Source organism: Arachis ipaensis, chromosome B04, assembly GCF_000816755.2.
Source record: "Arachis ipaensis cultivar K30076 chromosome B04, Araip1.1, whole genome shotgun sequence".
In the NCBI taxonomy this organism is placed as follows: domain Eukaryota; kingdom Viridiplantae; phylum Streptophyta; class Magnoliopsida; order Fabales; family Fabaceae; genus Arachis; species Arachis ipaensis.
Genome location: NC_029788.2, coordinates 2,266,150 through 2,280,568, shown reverse-complemented (window position 1 = coordinate 2,280,568; position 14,419 = coordinate 2,266,150).

Here is a 14,419-nt window from a genome sequence, read left to right as displayed (position 1 = left end):
TCACTTATTATTTTCTTTTCATAATTATATAATATCTATTAATATTATTTTTCAATAAATACTTGTAGTATATAATAGTATAATAGATATAAGCTAATTAATAAATTATTAAAATTCGAAAATAATAGTTATTTTAATATAAAAATAAAATAAAAATATTTATGATAGAGTAAAATTAACAAAATACTTATTATTTCTGTTCCATATTATTTAGAATAGCTAGATATTTTTAAAATAGGTTAAATTACACAGTTGGTCCTATACTTTCGATAAAATTACAAATTGGTTCCTACACTTTAAAAGTTTATAATTGGGTCCCCTAAAAGGATTAAAATTTGCAATTTAGTCCATGCTGTTCAAAAAGTGTTTGATTTAACAGAATATTCTTAGCATATTCTCTATTTTAACAGAATATAATCAAACACTTCTGAATGGCGGAGACTAAATTGCAAATTTTAATTCTCTTTAGGGACCCAATTACAAACTTTTAAAGTCTAGGGACCAATTTGCAATTTCACTAAAAGCATAGGGATCAACTATATAATTTAGCCTTTAAAATATTAGTAAAAATATGTATTTTAAATTTTTAATTATAAATTTTTGACTATATTTTATTTTTTATTTACATAGGACTGGGTCAATCGGTTCAACCAATCACTCCCCGATTAAACCAATGACCCAGTAACCCAATAACCTGATCGGTTCGATCACCGGTTCGGTTCTGATAACTATGGTGCTAAGTGATTTCAGGTTTAGAAGGCAAAGATTGGATTGAGTGAATGAAGAGAAAAGCATACAAAGAGGAGAATGCATGGAAAACCAAGGATTTGGAGTGCATCAATCGACGTGCACGCGCAGCACACGCGCACGCGTAGAAGATGAAGTTGTATGGCGACGCGTACACGTGGATAGAAAATGCCATCAAGGCGTATGCGTGACCCATGCGTGCGCGTCGATGCTCACACGTGACTTCATTAAAGTGAAAACGCCGAGGGCGATTTCTGGGCTTCCCAGGCCCATTTCTAACTCAATTTTGATGCTATTGAACCCAAGGATTGAAGGGGGATGAACCAAGTAGTCATAGTAGAGTTTTCACCATGTTTTAGGCTAGAATTCTAGAGAGAGAAGAGAATTTAGGTTAGAATTAGGGTAGATCTTCTTAGATTTAGGTTTTAATTCTTGTTTTCATCTACTTTCCCTTTCAATTCTTTGTTGTTACATCTTGTTTCTTGTATCCTTTGTTGTCATCTCTTATTTTGTTCACTTTGTTGTTGATACACTCTTATTCTTTTTATTTTCCTTTTATGCAATTCATGTTTGATTTCTTTTATTGTTTAATTATTTGTTGTTGTTAATTTCCTTGCAATTAGTAGTTGTAGATTTAAATTTCTTGTAATTTTATTTTGCTTTCCTTTTATGCCTTCCAAGTGTTTGACAAAATGCTTGGAAGGATGTTAGAGTAGATTTTTGTGTTCTTGGCTTGGGATGGTAACTTAGGAACTCTTGAGTTACTAATGTTCAAGTATTTGATAGTTGGTAGCCATTGACTCTAGCTTTCACTAAGTCAATTAGTGAGTGGCTAGGACTTATGGACTAGGATTGATATATCTCATTTGACTTTCCTTCATTTGTTAGAGGATGACTTAATGGGATTGATCCTTGCAATTATTATATTGTGGTTAGTGACAAGGATAGAGATCCTTAACCACCAACCCTTGCCAATACCTTTTATCATTTAAGTTTCATTTACTTTCTTGCCATTTTTGTTTCTTGCCTCTTATTCAAAACCCCAAAATATACAACTCATAACCAATAATTGAGCACACTACCCTGCAATTCCTTGAGAGACGACCCGAGGTTTGAATACTTCGGTTATTTTTATTGGAGTTTATTCTTGTGACAACCAAATTTTTGATTGGGGAATTATTTGTTGGTTTAGAACTATACTTGCAACGAGATTTCATTTGAGAAATTCTTTACCATAAAAAAATTCTGTTCATCAGGTGTATGTGGCTGGTATTTCGGTATATATCAAGCAAATTTGAGTGTAACTGGTGATGTCCTATACCTAGTGTAACTAGAAATAGAATATTGTCTTTGTGTTTCTGGTGTCATTTTATGCATGTTTGGTTGACTTGAATATCATTTCGGAGTCATATTATGTCATGTAATCTAAAAAATAATAGAGGTGTATATGGTTAGTTTTTTGGGTGTATATCAAGGAAATTCGAGTGTAACTGGTGATATTTTTATCTATTAACCATATTTTTTATTCCTTACAGTAAAAATGGCAAGCAAGAACCCTGCTGCAAAAAAACACAATGTAAGCACATATATCTTAGACTAACTCAATTTTTTCTTGTATAAATATAGCTTATTTAAATGATTCTCATTTCATTTATTTACAGAAAACCAAAGATTTGAGATGCTCGACAAAACTATTGAATGAAAAGTTCCAAAACATGAGCGAAGAAAAGAAGGCCATCGTCCAGGAATTAGGATTTGATGGTTTGATGCACATTCCTCTAATGAATCTGCCGCATAAACTTTTGAAGGGGTTGGCATATTCCTTTGATGTGGTAAGAAACAGATTGGACACCCAGTATGGTGTGTTGATCATCAACAAAAAAAAGATAGAAGCTGCCCTTGGCTTGAATGCATCTGGTAACTGATTACACAAAACCTCTATACTTGCATTCTTTTTAATCTATTCTTTTGAACTCATATTATCTCATGTAATAAAAAAATAAATAAAGGTGTATATGGCTGGTATTTCAGTATATTTCAACTGAATTGGAGTGTAATTAGTGATTTTGTTTTGCTGCTTTTGTAGGAGACCTATTTCCAGACAAAGTTAATTTTAAAGAGTTATCTGAGGAGGATAAAAAATTTTATAGAACGTTCCAAGGCAAAACATTGAAGAATCTGATGGATTTGATGATGGATATTGGTATTGACACTGATGAAGATCGGCTTATGTTCAAGAAGGTGTTCATCCTCTATATTCAAATGGCGTTCTTGTTGCCGACAACGATAAACAAGGTTTCTCCCGTCCACATGCCTCCAATTTTTCGTGTGGACACCATAAGAGAGTGGAATTGGGGTGGCCATGTCCTCAAATTCCTCATCAAGGGCATAAGTGACCAGCACTTGAAAAAGAAAAAATCCATTTATGGCTGCCTCTATGCCTTGATGGTTGTATACTTTCATAAATCAAAACACAAAAACAAGAATGCAGATGCAATCCCTCGACCGCCCTGGGTGAGGCACTGGACTAGGGAGTTACTGCTTTAGAGGATCAAAACTGAAACTAAGGGACATATGGTAACTGAACAGAATTCTTTATCTAATTTGGGTGTATTTATTTTATGTACATGATGTAAACTAATGTTTTGTCTGTTTCACGGCATCGTCAAAAGGGTAGAGCTGAAACAGAAATTGACGACAATAAAAAGGAAGAAAAGAAGGAAAAAGAAGAAAAAAACACAAAAAAAGGATATTTCATCGGAGAGTGATACTGCTACTTCCTCTGAATATGATTTTGAACAAGACTCAGAGGAGCCACCAAAAAAAAGAAAACAACCAACTAGAAAAATAAAAAAGTAATATTTTTCAGTGTATTTTGTCATTTTACTGCGTTTTTTGCTAATGATTGTTTGCTATTCAGAATGGTATCCAAAAAGAAGAAGCAGATTGTTGAGGATTTGTCTTTGAAAAGCCAAAGTGGATCTGATGATGAGTAAGATTCTGAAATTGTCATTACATTGCTATGTTTTTTGTTTATAAGAAAATTTTATGTATTAATAGAGTGTTTCTAATTTATTGTCACAAGTGAAGAATCGGAGCGAATAATAAAAGAAAAATCAAAGAAAAAAGTTCAGACTCTACCAAAAAAGTATGCATTGCTTTCGGGGGTATTTTACCAATTTTGTTGTGTTTGTCTGATTGATACTTCTTTGATTTCCAGGATGCAATTCAGAAAAAGAAAGCACATTATTGAGGATTCATCTTCTGAAAAAGAAACTGAATCCGATGATGTGTAAGATACATTGTAAAGCTATCTTACTCTTTTTCATCAAAATTTTGTTTGTTAACATATTCTTTTGCATGTACTGTCATAACTGATGTTAGAACTGATGAAGAAATACAAGAATTTTTTAGAGAATCAAAAAATAAAAAAGCAAATGAAAAGGTTGTACAAGGGTATGCTGATTTTTGGTGTATATTGCCAATTTTAATGTGTTTTTGTTGCCGGTGATTGTTTTTGCTTTTTCAGGATGCAGGAAAAAAAAAGCAGACATACCGGAAGCTGGGCTCCCCTCCAAGAAAGCTCACTATGATTTTTTCCAAACGTAAGATCTTTTATTTGATAAAATTTCGTAGAACCTGATATAATTAAATAGTTTGTTTTACTGAATGATGTTTATTTGATTTTTGGAATGGTAGTCACACTTGTACCATAGCTACCATTTCTTAGGACCATTCGAAGTTGGATTCCAATACAATTAGACCAACACCGTAAGCCTCCCACACAAAATGGATGTAAAACCCAGGTAATTAATAAATAATTAACTAATAAATTAATTATTATTCAAAATAAAATTAGGCAATTGAATTTTTATAATCTAGGAGAGTAGAAATATTAAAATACGAATTTTGACACTAATTTTAAAGATTTTGGCTCAAAACCAGGCCAGCGGGCCGAACCAGATAAACTGGGCCCAAGCTCATAACCAAATTCACATTTAAAACTTTGATTCAGCCTTTCCTCCCCTTTAAAATTCAAGAAATACGCTGAATGAGAGGAGAAGGAGATGAAACATCGTAACCCTCGTTTCCAATTTTAATTTCATGTAACTTTCAATCTGGAGCTCCGTTTGACGAGCTGTCAGAGGCTACATGTTCCTCTCGGAATTCTCTTCAATTCTATACAAAGTGGTAAGAAATTTACATTTCTCACCCAGTTCTTCCTCTTCTCAATTTCGTAAATTTTGAGTTTGGGTATCGAGGAATTGAATAATTTTGATGGTTTAAGAAAATAAAATAATTTTGAGTTTGGGTATCGAGGAATTGAATAATTTCCTTAAAAGTGGGTAATCAATGGGTTTTGTCCAATTGATCCATGGGTAAGGTAAAAAAAAATTTGAATCCTTGTGAATCAATGAATTAGTGAACCCTATGATGATTATAGTGATATTTTGTAAATTAGATTGTGTTCTTGTTGATTTGGAGTTCAATTGGGCAGTTTGAAATAAAATTCGGGTGATTAAGCTTGAGAAATTGACAGTTGGAAGTTTGGAGCTTGTGAAAGGAGAGATTTTTTAGGTGTTCCGAGGTTAGGGAGGAAACTACGAATGTATGGTTTTGGTTTTTCGTAGTTAATATTTAATGTCACGTGAAAACTTAGGCTAGAAGACCTTAAGATAGGAATGAACTGAATGAATTATTAATGGATTGTGTATATAGTATATGATGTGTGGTTTGGTTTTTTGTAAATGATTTGCTATTGGAGTTGATTAGTTTTGGAAAAAGATTTAATATCAAAATTGGTTTGATTTTGAAATAATTTGATACTGGAAATGATTTGAATGACTGAAAGGTGTTTGGTTTGGTAGTTGGGACCCTTAAAGGGTGGCAGAAGTTTGACTTTTAGAGGAGATACTGCCAAAATTTTTATAAAAATTAGAGTCTTGATTTGAAGTGTTATTTCAAAAAGAAAAATATTATTATATGGCTTGCATATTTGAGACTATTTGTTGAGCCTCTGTTGCAAGATGTGATCGGGTACTTTAACTTTCCGGGTTCCTTCATGGGCATGCATATATATATATATGAAATATTATTGAGCTTGGAGTTTGACTCCATGGAATATTATATTTGAGCTTGGAATTTGACTCCATGGAATATTATATTATTGAACTTAGAGTTTGACTCCATGGATATTATTTTTGAGCTTGGAGATGCGTGCACAGAGGGACTGTCCAATGGTTAACTACCACGACATATCGGGTTGGCTATATAATCGACAGATGAGACTCATTAGTCATAGGACAGGCATACATCATGTGCATTTATATGTTTTGCTTGAGTGTGTATTGTTTTGGTTTGCTTAATTGCTTAACTCTGCTTATCTCCTACTTGTTCTACTTGCTGTAATTGCACCTCTATCTGTGTTTTCCTTGCTTAAAATGTATGTGTATGCTTCTGAGAGACACTCTCTTGGAGGAAGAGTGAAAGAGGGTTGTTCCACCGGTGATTTGGAAGTTTAGAGTTGGCAGAAGGTACAGAGTTAGAACAAAGTTGGGATCCCTTAGTTAGATTACCGATATTATTGATTTAGAATAAATTTTAAGATTAATCTGAGTGTCAAAGTTCTAGGAATACCTATGGCTTTCTCGGGACCTTTTATATTAACTATGCGGACACCTTTACCATGCTGAGAATCACCGGTTCTCGTTCCATACATATTTCTGTTATTTTTCAAATGCAGGTCAAGAGACACCTCGTTGAGCGTCTGGAGACCCTCCTTACAAGCGAAGAACTGTCTTTTGGGCTATTATATTTTGTTTTAGGTTATGCATATATGTATATAGAATCTTCACATGTATATTTTATATTTTGTCCCTCCTAGAGGTTGATTTGGAGAAACAGGTGTTTATTCTGTAGTTTGAGTTATATATTTTGGGTTGTATATATATGTGTGTGTGTGTGTGTGTGTGTGTGTAATTACATACTCTGGCCGACCTTAGCTTCACAGGTCGAGTCTAGAACTTGATATCTATATTTTGGAACTCCGGTCTGTATATTATGTTTTTAGCATTCTTTTGATTTTATCTATCCGTTTTACGATTATCCATGCGACTGTAATATGATTTTTTGTTTTTACTTTTGTTTAGCTTATTCTCCAAGGCTCCTAGATATAAATTCTTTCAACTATATTTATGTAAATATTTTACTTTTAGAAGTCAGAATACCTCGCCACCTCTGCTTTACTACTTAAGCGTAAGGCTCTGTGTGGTAGGGTGTTATAAAAATGATCCTGTCTTTCAAACACAGACAGATCAAAATAGTGTAAACAAACCAAGTGATAACATGTAATTTCTATTTCTATTGCCATTTTTTTAAATTCTTGTGTTACCATCTTCTGCTGATTCTGTATATATTTTTTTTAGAAAAAAAATCCTTTAATGATTTATTCAAGAAAAAAAGGTAGGAAAAAAAGAAAAATCTGCAACTATGTAAATTTTCATAAAATAGAGGCTGTGTTTCTATTCAATGTTTGAGGTGTATTCTGACATGATTTTGGTGGATTTCAAGTTGGGGGGGATTCACAATCTGAATTGCTCGATATGTGAGTTTTCCAACTTAATTTCAACCTTCTATTCTTCTATTTTAAGAAAGTTTATTAACTTTTTATTTTTCTCTTCGTTAGACTTCCAGTTCAAGTATGTGCACCTCCATCAGAGACAGTAGCATCAAGCCCTCTGTAGAATCAACCAACCCCCGTAAAGTCTCCCAGCCAAGGATCTAAAGAACAAATAATTAATGCATAAGGAATAATACTTTTGGTGTATCCGGTCTGTCTTTTGGTCTATTTGTTCATAGTTTAATGGATTACATCTCTTTTATATAGAGCTGTATTTGGTTATTATTTCGGTGTATCTCTTGTGAATTGAGGTGGAATTAGTTTTTTTTCTAATTTAAAACATTTTCTATAATCCTACAACACTCCACAACCCCATTAACCTGCTGAAAGCACACCCACAGAGCCAGCAGCTCCTTGTAAAATGTAAGTTCTAAACAATATAACTCTCTTTTGATATCTTTTGCCTATTCTTATTCTTATAGTATTTTATATGTCACCATGCAGTCATTTACCCCCTCAAGGCACTATTGCATTAATGATGATTGCCAGGATAGCATTGTTTGTAAAGCGTGAATTTCCTACGCCATCGTTCAGCCTTGGCTTTACTGATTCGAGTAAGGAAGAAATAATGACTCAGCAGGGGGGATCAACTGTTGAGAAGGGGAAAAGTCAAGAGAGCCCGATACTAATTGAAGATTTAGAGGACCTGGTAGAGCATGTTGTAAACATTGGGGTTGTGGCAGCCTTAAATTTTGCTGAGGATAGAACTCCCTTACTCCAAAAGGTACAGCCCGCCGAGCACTTTGTTGACAAGTTTCAAACTCCTGCGAGGTGGAGTGAAGTATCGGGTGACCTCAAAGAAAGGTGCTTTCTCTGGGCCACAAACATAAAGACCTATGATGATGGAAGCAATAACGAGTGGAACGTAATGTGCATCCTCAACCATCAACAACCGATGAAAATAACAAAAGGTCATTTTGCATCCTTAAAAGCCAACACATATATTTAATTTGCCTGGGATCTTCTTTATGATATGCCAAATGCATCACCGGTGAATTGTTGTTGGCATACAGCTCTCAGTAGTCCTTTACATTGATGCACATTGATCGGTAAGAATTCCTTTTGATGCATTTCCTGCCATGCAACAAAGCCAACATTCAAATAATCATTTGAATGACTGAATATTCTCATTTTTTATCAAAGCACATCCGAGAAGTGCCGACTGACTGTGGTGATTCACACCCACAAAAGAACCAAAAACCAGATTGTACCTGCAAAATGGACACCAACAGGTATGAACCAAAATTTGTTAGCCGTATGAACCGAATACTATATCAAAGTGAACTGAATACCTATTTGTATTGTAAGTGGTATCAAATGAAACATCTCCAAAATACTCATATGCATCCCTGCTTCTTGCATCGGCCCAAAATGCATTTTTGATAGAGTGATCAACTTTAAGGTTAAGCTCAAAAAAGAAATTTTGATTCCTCTCTTTCATTCTTAATAAGTACTTGCCAAATTATTTGGCTTCATCTCGTTCAGAAACATTCTGTACTTCCCTTGTAATATAATTCCTCACATCTTTTTCAATAAAACTTAGTTTACGATGATCGCCCACTGCTGCTATAAATGACTGATATGTTTTACTCGTTCTGATTCTGGTTTCCTCGTCATTTTCAATGGTACAACACACAAACACGCTTAGCTCCCTGTGTTGTTTAAGTATCTCTACTCGATCTAGATAGCAAGGGTGTGAAAGGAGAGGTTTTTGAAGTGTTCCGAGTTTAAGGGGTAATCGGCCAAAGTATGGTTTGGGTTTCTCGTAGTTAATATTTAATGTCAAGTGAAAACTTAGGCTAGAAGGCCTTAAGATAGGAATGAACTAAATGAATTATTGATGGATTGTGTAAATGGTATATGATGTGTGATTCAATTTCGTAAATGGTTTGCTATTAGAGTTGGTTGGTTTTTGAAAAAGATTTAATATAGGAATTGGTTTGATTTTGAAATAATCTGATACTGAAAATGATTTGAATGACCGAGAGGTGTTTGGTTTGGTGGTTGGGACCCTTGAGGGGTGGCAAAAGTCTAAGTTTTAAAGGAGATGCTACCGTAATTTTTATGAAAATAGGAGGCTTCATTTGAAGTGGTTATTTAGAAAGATTTGGATTTTTAAGGATTTTATAATTTAATTTTGAGTTATTAACAAAAAGGATTACGTTTTGAGTTTGCTTTATTTAGAAAATAATGAATTATGTTTTGAGTATGAATTGTTGATGAACAAAATGGGAGGTGTGATAATAAGGAATGAAGGTTGATGAGAATTGATTTTTAAGTCTATTGTTGAATGAATATGAATGAATTATAATGATAATGAGATATGTGTGACCAGGAAAGAAGCGGTGGCGTTGTCCACTCACTCCGGGTATATGTTGTGACTCTGGATAAGATGCAGTGGTGTTATCCACTTCCTCCGGGTAAGATTCAATAAGCCGTGTAAGATGCAGTGGTGTTATCCACTTGCTTCGGGAGAGTTCGAGGCTTCGGGTAAGATGCAAGGGCTGAGTTCTGTCACTGCTTGCTCTGGGTCGAGAACTGTAACACTGCCTGGGTAAAAGGCAGTGGTGAGATTGTCCCCTGCTCCGGGTATGCAGGTAAGATGCAAGGGTTGCGGCGTTGTCCCACTTGCTCCGTGTTTGGTATTTTGTCCAATGGTTAACTACCAGGACATGTCGGGTTGGCTATATAACCGACAGATGAGATTCATCAGCCATAGGGCAGGCATACATCATATGCATATGTACGTTTTGTTTGATTGTGCATTAATTCGGCTTGCCTATGTGATTATTATGCTTACCTGCTATATTTGCCACCTGCTGTATCTGTATCCTACTTGTGTTTGCTTTGTATGTATTGCTTGTCTGTGCACCGGAGTTTTGGAGGAATGGAGGAAACGGAAAGTGAAGGATTGGATCACAATTAGATTGGAGGAGACAGAGAGTGAATTGTAGGCTTAGAGTTTAATGAGACAGAAAGTGAATTGTAGAATTAGAGTTAGATTGAGACTTGAATACCTTAGAGAGTTTTACCAAATTTATGGTTTAGTTTATTCCTTTAAGTTTATATCTGAGTGTCGGAGTTCTAGGATTGCCTCTGGTTTTTCCGGGACCTTTTATATTAACTATGTGAGCACTTTTATTATGCTGAGAACCTCCAGTTCTCATTCCATACATATTGTTGCTTTTCAAATGCAAGTCAGGAGGTACCTCACTAAGCATTCTGGAGACTGTGGAAGCGAAGAACTCTGGGGACTTAGGCTTATATTTTATTTATGTTTATATATGTATATAGATTCTCCATCTTGTATTTTATGCTTGTCCCTCTTAGAGGTTGACTTGGAGAAACAGGTTGTCAGTTTTACGAGTCTGGGATACTTTGGGTTATATGTATGTATATATATACTCTGGTCGGCCTTTACTTCGCAGGTCAAGTTCGGAGCTTGATATTTGTATTTTAGAATTATAATCTATGTTTATGGTCTTTTAGCCTTCCTTTCAATCTTGCTTATCTGTCTACGCTTATCTTTCGTGAGCGACGCGATTTCTGTTTCGATTTTGCTTAACTTCTTTTTCAAGGCTCCTAGTTATAACTTCTTTCAACTATATCTATGTACATATTTTATTTTTAGAGGTCGTAGCGCCTCACCGCCCCTAATTTACGTCCTAGGCGTAAAGCTCTGTGTGGTAGGGTGTTATATAAGGCACTCAGAGAATGATGGCACGGTATACCCCTTGACTTAAACAATAAGTACTGGCACTTTATTTCGCGTGATATTGCATCGTATGTAACAACAAACTTGTTGAATGTTGAGTTAGAGACCTGCTCTACAACTTCAAATGCCATAAAACCTAGAGCAAACTTCGTTGATCTTGTGATGCAATTCACCTTTCCTCTAAATTGTACTTGAACTTTTCTGAACTTTTCGTGAGTATACACGTGCTGAAATTGAGCCTCTATTGGTGATTTTGTTGCACACAGTATCACAGTATAAAAATCTGCAGCATCAAATAATTCTCTCTCTTTCTTTGCTCTCTGCTTCCTAGGCAATTATCATATTGCTTCACAAATTGAATCACTGAGCTATTGTGCGTAATAAACTTGTTTAAAAAATTATGCATGCTCTCACTCCTTTGTTGCTTCTCATCCCGATCCAAAAGTGGTGATCGAGATAAACTGAAATCCATAAATGACGATCTTCAAATAGCTCTGCAAAATGGGACACAATCCAAAAATCAGACAAGAAAATAAACCGAAAGCTATACCCGTTTGAACCAAAAAAATAACATCAATTAATTCAAATGAAACCACGGTTACCTGAAAACTACTTATTACCTCCAGCACCATACTTCATGAGAAAATCATTTCAATTTTTGTCAAATGCATCTTTTGTAAACGAGTTTCAAACAACATGACTCATCTCTTGTTCGAACTTTTCGGGTCGCTTGTAGCCATTTAATTTACTTGGGATCTTCTTCATGATATGCCAAATACACCACCGGTAAATTGTTGCTGACATACAGGTCTCAATAGCCCTTTGCATCGATGCACATTGATCAGTAAGAATCCCTTTTCGCGCCTTTCCTCCCATGCAACGAAGCTAACATTCAAATAACCATTTGAATTACTGAATCTCCTAATTTTTCATCAAAGCACATCTAAGAAATGTCGATTGATCGTGATGATTCACACCGACAAAAGAACCAAAAACCAAATTGTACTTGCAATGGACACCAGAAGGAAAATCCATTATGAACCAAAACTAGTTATGCATATGAACCGAATAGTATATCACAATGAACCGAAATCAAAATGGAAAAAATTACCTGTTTTTGTTGTAAGTCGTATCAAATGAAACAACACCACCAAAATACTCGTACCCAAACCTGCTTCTTGCATCAGCCCAAAATGCATTTTTGATAGAGTGATCAACTTCAAGGTTAAGCTCAAAAAAGAAATTTTGATTCTTCTCTTTCATTCTTAATAAGTACTTCCCAACTTCTTTGGCATCATCTTGTTTAGAAACATTCTATGCTTCCCGTATAATGTAATTCCTTACATTTTTTTCAATAAAACTTAGTTCATGATGACCACCTACTACTGCTATAAGTGACTGATATATTTTATTCGGTCTGATTTCGGCTTTCTCGTTATTTTCAATGGTACGACGCACAAGCATGCTTAGCTCATTGTGTTGTTTAAGCATCTCTATTCGATCTGGACAACAAGGATGTGAATGATTTAGAACAACTTTAGAAATGATCCAAATACCAACATCCTTCAATATATATATATATATATAATTTTATTTCTATTGTTATGTTATCGTTAGCTTTTTAAGATATTGTTAAAACTTGTTATGTCATTATTGATTATTTAAAATTTGATATTGAGACTTGTTATATGTATTTAATATTTTTTATTAAAAAAACCGCAAATCCAAACTGATCCAAACCGCTTGTAATCAGATCGGATCGGATCGGATTTCAAAAAAAATTCATCCAATCCAAACCGCACCGCACATAAATTAAGCGTTCGGATCGGATGACTTTTTCCCTTAAAACCGAACCAAACCGCACCGCGAACACCCCTAATTCCAGCTAAGGGGTTTGTCGTCAGAGTTGGAGATATCTTGGATTTCCATTTTCTCTCTCTATTACATGTAATTAATTGATTCTTAATTTCATCTCTCTTTCGAGTGGTGTTCCTTATTTTCGTAGAGAAACTAACAAGTTTGGGATAATCTTTGTAGAACTTTTCAGCTTCTTCAAGTGTCTTAAAAGTCATTCCAATTTTTGGGACAAATTATTCATCAACAACACACCTGGATTGCAAAATAAACTGAAATATTATCATATACAAGACCATTGTGTAATAACAAATGAACCGAAAATTGTGCATTATATGATTTCAGAAACTCCTGCATTCTATCCAAGTTCAAATTCATAAAAAATACTGGTTTTAGCAAAGGATGAAAATAACATGAAATTATTCATTATCACTTTATTCAATTGCATTCCATTCCATTCCATTTAATTCAAAATTTTTGAAGAGTAAACCAAAATATTATAATAACAAGATCATTGTGTAATAACAAATGAATCGAAAAATGTGCATTATTCAAATTTAGAAACTCTTGCATTCTATCTAAATTCAAATTCATAAACAACACTGATTTTAGCAAAGAAGGATGAATTTATTCATTATCACTTTATTCAATTGCATTCCATTCCATTCAAATCAAAATTGTTGAATAATGAACCAAAATATTATCATAACAAGACCATCGTGTGATAACAAATGAACCGAAAAAATATGATCATCAAATCTCGTCCACTTGATTCAATTCAGAAGAATAATCTAAATCGCTCTCATTCAACTGATTTGAACTTGAATCATTCATTGTTTTGATAAGAATAATACATTCGATTCAGAAAAATAATATATAGTTCGATTCAACGTAAATGCAGATCGAAATTTGACGAGGAAGAGAATAAAATCAGAGGACAACACAACGAAATAACAAATCTAAAGAAGAAAATGAAAATCTAACAAGAAAGAGAGAATAATCAGACAAAAACACAGTGAAAACAGAGAAGAATGGAAGCTTTGCATTGAAGAGGAATGAAGAATGGAAGCTTTACATTAAAGAATGGAAGCTTTACGTTGAAGTTCTGTTATAAGTAAGTGGTGCGGCGCGTGAGAGTAAATCACTTCTTGGATGGACTTGGTTAAGAAAATCACTTGGATGCAAAGCATTATTGATATCTCATATCCCAAATACAGTGTCTACAAACTAGTTAAAAGTACATCTTGAGCCCGGAATATGATACATAAAGTTAAAAAACAGCAAATCGAGTGCACTATACCTAGGATACAACCATAAAAAAATTTCTGACATTGTACTTAGGATATATAAAATTTATTAAAAAAATTTTCTTTAAAAAATATTTATCTATCTTTTATTCTTATATATTTTACTTATGAATTTTT